Source organism: Nothobranchius furzeri, chromosome 1 (genome assembly GCF_043380555.1).
Source record: "Nothobranchius furzeri strain GRZ-AD chromosome 1, NfurGRZ-RIMD1, whole genome shotgun sequence".
NCBI lineage: Eukaryota > Metazoa > Chordata > Actinopteri > Cyprinodontiformes > Nothobranchiidae > Nothobranchius > Nothobranchius furzeri.
This window is the reverse complement of record NC_091741.1, coordinates 69,956,935-69,961,362: the sequence shown is the minus strand read 5'-3', so window position 1 is coordinate 69,961,362 and position 4,428 is coordinate 69,956,935.

Genomic DNA, 4,428 nt, shown 5'->3' with positions numbered 1-4,428 from the left:
TTATGAAGTGTTTTCTGAGTTGAACATTCTCTTAATTGTTATAACATTTAATAGATATCTCTATGTATTAAATATTTAGCAACCTAGCATACATTTACACACAGTTAATTACAAGTGGAAATAGGTAGATAGGCAAGGCAGCTTTATTTATATAGCTAATTTGCTAAAAACTAATAAATCAGATTTCTGTAATCCGATAATTTTGCTAATACACCTATTATTTTATGTTCCTTATATTTATATTAAAGTACTGCAGCCAATCTGTAACAATCTATTTGGAGGCAGACGATTTGCTGTGGTATAAACTCTGGAGGTAAAAGTCAAAAAAGGAGATACATTAAAGTTACTGGGCTGTCAGATGTTTTCTGCACAACCAATGAAAGTATTTACATCTTTCTACTCTTGCATGATAAGGATTCAACATGTAATCAGACATCTAACAGGATGGCCTTCAGCATAAATCTGTGTAATTAGAAAACATTGTTTTGACACATTGTTTCCAGTGGGAGGTGAGGTACAGATGGGAGAAATGTTTTATGTTGTCATTGTGAGTCAGAGTGCCTCATTAAAGGAGAAAGTGATTTGTTGTTCTATAATGAAGCTGAAAGTCTGACCTGTGTGCTGACTGATTACTTACCATAAAAAACATAAATCAGCCTTTTTGTCCACAAAGTGTGACTTTAAAAATGCATTGAAAAGTTCATGGTGTCAAAATATTTGCTAAACAATCCTTCATTACTGCCCTTGCAGTGCACTCTCATTCTGATTTCAAGTGCATGGTGTGCATTTTACTACATCCTGGGGTATCACGTGTCACAGCCATGTAGAAAAAAGCCTTGGGTTTCATTCAAAACCCATTAGTGTCAGTCAAAAAGGTCTCAGGGAAAAATAATAATAAAACGTCAGGCAAAAGGTCTCAGGCAAAAAGCTTCAGGAAAACAGTCAAACCAAAAGCCTTTAGAATTTATTTTTTTCTTATTCCCAAAGCTGGTTTTCCTGATTCATTTTTGTCTGATGGCTTTTGTCTGAGACCTTTTTGACTGACACTATTTAGTCCTAGCCTGGCCTGCCAGACTCGTCCTCTGTTTAATTCTGCACAGAGAAAGAGTCTGGTAACTCACAGGCAGAGAGGCACTTGAGGGCGGGACTAGGCAGCTCAAAAATAACCAGTCGGAAAATGGACGAAATGCCGACTACCGCGCAACGTTGTAGTTTTGTAGTTTTAGTCAAAAATGGCATCTGGCAATGACACAAACATCTATTTTTTTTTTTTGTAGAAGAAAGGCTTTTAGCACTTCTACTTGTTGTGGTTTTAAAGACATTCAAGTCATTTAGAACAGAGGAAAGAGCCGCAGCAAGCTCCAGTTCAGTCGCCATGTTTATGACAAACTCGGCATTGTGGTGTGTGACGTACGCTACTCGGCACCGACTGGCTCGGTTAGAATTCTCACGGGGTGGGGTTATTTGAATATGAGAGTCCACAGACCCTTTCTCTGTGCAGCATTAAACAGAGGAGGAGTCTGGAAGGCCAGGTTAATTTAGTCCAGGGGTTGGCAACCTTTTCCCATCAAAGAGCCAATTATTACCCGTTTCCCAAGAAAACACTGGGAGCCACAGCAGCCGAGAGCTGCTTTAAGCATGACAACAGGTGACAGCAGCCAAGACCATTCACTCATGTATGTCGAAGTTATTTTTCAACAGAAGATTAATAAAACAACTTGTATAAAATTGATCCAGATGTTGTAGCCTGTCTGTGGCTACAACCCCATTAGTGGTTTCTAGTTGAGCAGGTGCCGCTTTTTGATGCATCACACGTCTCCTTTTAAAACACGTTTAAACAGCTCAGAATACAAATTCAGAATCTGTCTCGTTGGATTATTATAATTTATACTGAATGAACCTTTACATTTAAACAATGTTGAAAAGGTAAGAAATGAATCTGATCAATTAATATTTTGCTCTTATTTACAGTGACAGAGATAACGGCACAGTGCACATGGCTCTGGTGTTAATCAAGTTTAATTTTACCTCTTTGCAACAAGAAGGCAAATTATTTAAATGGCAGGGTTCGCACTGACCGGACATTTCCTGTATTTGACCTTTTATTTTAGAGAGAATGGAAAGACCCTGACACATGCAGATGCACTGACATTTCAATCATTACGCACATCGCGGAGGTAGCTAAATCATTCAAGAAAGATTCCCATCACAACATCTGAGCTGGACACTGCTCAGCGCAGCTTGCTGTCAGCGTGCAGGTAAGCTGGACAGCAAGCTGAAGTTGTGGAGATTGGGGACTTGGAGCGCGTTGCAGAATCAGAGCGTATACGGGAAGATTCCTCTCACTGAAGCGAGTGTTTTCCAAACTCTGTCTCTCAGAGAGACTTGTCACCTAGAAAATGTTCAATGATAATGAAACTTTAGCTGAATAGCACTTGTTCCTGTCTCCAATGTGGCGATGCATCCCTGAGCCTGTCTGAGGCAAAGGCCAGAATCTCATATCCTCTTCAGCTCAGAAAGCGCCTATAGACATCTGATTACGCACAAGCAGGTGTTAACCTGATCTCACGTGAGACTGGGTTGGACCTGTTCAGGTTTACGCAGACAATCTTTACATTTGGCATTGGCATACCATTGTAATTTCTGTAAACTATAATTTTGTACATATGTCTGTGGAGCAGAAAAAAATTGTAACTGTAACTGTTGCTGCCTCTTGGCCAGGACTCCCTTCAAAATGAGGTTTTTAATCTCCTTCTAGGTTCAATAAAGAATAAATAAAAAATAGAGATAATAAATGAATGTGATAAAATATGTTTTAATTCAATATTCATACATTCATTTACAAGCACAGAAAGCCGTACCAGATGGATGAAAGCCGCGGGTTGCCGACCCCTGGTTTAGTCAAAAGTCTTATTTGAATGAAACCCGAAGCTTTTCTTTTTTTTTTATTTGTTTCATTTATTATTAAAATAGAAAAAAAATAATACTAACAAATAAAATGAGGTTTCTCAAACCAAGAAAATGAAAAGGGAACAGAAAGAAGAAAACTTATGTTATCTGCCCCTTTTTAACTAAAATGACATTTTTACACTGAAATAACAATAATTATAAATTAGCCTATACAAAGTAATTGCTAGACTGGTTAGCTAACTTGAGTTCAATTTGTAAAGAAGAAAGAAAAAATTAATAGTAATAATTCAAAAAGCTATATGATTTTTGCACATATATTCATACATTCATACATATATACATTAAAGTGCATCGCATCCCCATATGGTCGCACATACTTCATCTATACATTTACATATAGATATACACACATATCCATACATATACACATAAACAAACATACATACATATTTATACATACACACACGAATATACCTACACACATCTTCTAGTTTTATTTATGTATTTATTTATTTTTATATATAATTGATTTGCACGTATATGATTCCAGTATTTCATTTTTAATTAGTTTTTTGAAAGTAAATATCGTTTTTGCATCCTTGATTACATTACCTAGCTTATTTCATATTTTAACTCCATATATAGAGACACAGCGCTCCTTTATAATTATTCTATGCTTAGGTATTGTAAATAATTCACGTCCTTTTAGTTCATATTTACTCAGTCTTTTTATGGTAAAATGGTAAATGGCCTGTATTTGATATAGCGCCTTCTAGAGTCCTGGAACCCCCCAAGGCGCTTTACAACACAATCAGTCATTCACCCATTCACACACACATTCACACACTGGTGGGGATGAGCTACAGTGTAGCCACAGCTGCCCTGGGGCGCACTGACAGAGGCGAGGCTGCCGAGCACTGGCGCCACCGGTCCCTCCGACCACCACCAGCAGGCAACGTGGGTTAAGTGTCTTGCCCAAGGACACAACGACAGCGACAGACTGAGCGGGTCTCGAACCTGCGACCTTCCGATTGCGAGGCGAGCACTTAACTCCTGTGCCACCGTCGCCCCACTCTAGGTAAATTTTTAGGAAGGTTTTTTTTTGTTTGCGTTATACATAAACTTAAAAATATTGTAGTCCACTAAGTCATAGAATTTTAATGTTTTTGTTTTTATGAATAATGGGTTAGATGGATCTCTGTAATTACTCCTTGTAATGATTCTTATTGCTTTTGTTTTTTTGCAATATATAGATAGAATTTGTATAAGTTTTATATGTTGTGCCCCAGATTTCTATACAATAGTTCAAATATGGTGCAATAGGTGAATTATATAATAAATATAGGGAGCTATCTTCGGTTGACCATTTAACATTGCAATTGTTTTAGCTATATTAGTTTTCACATTGTTTATATGTGGCTTCCAAGATACATTTTCATCGATTATAACTCCCAAAATGTTTACTTCTTTTACTCTTGTAATATTAATATCATCTATATTTACTAGACTTGTATCATT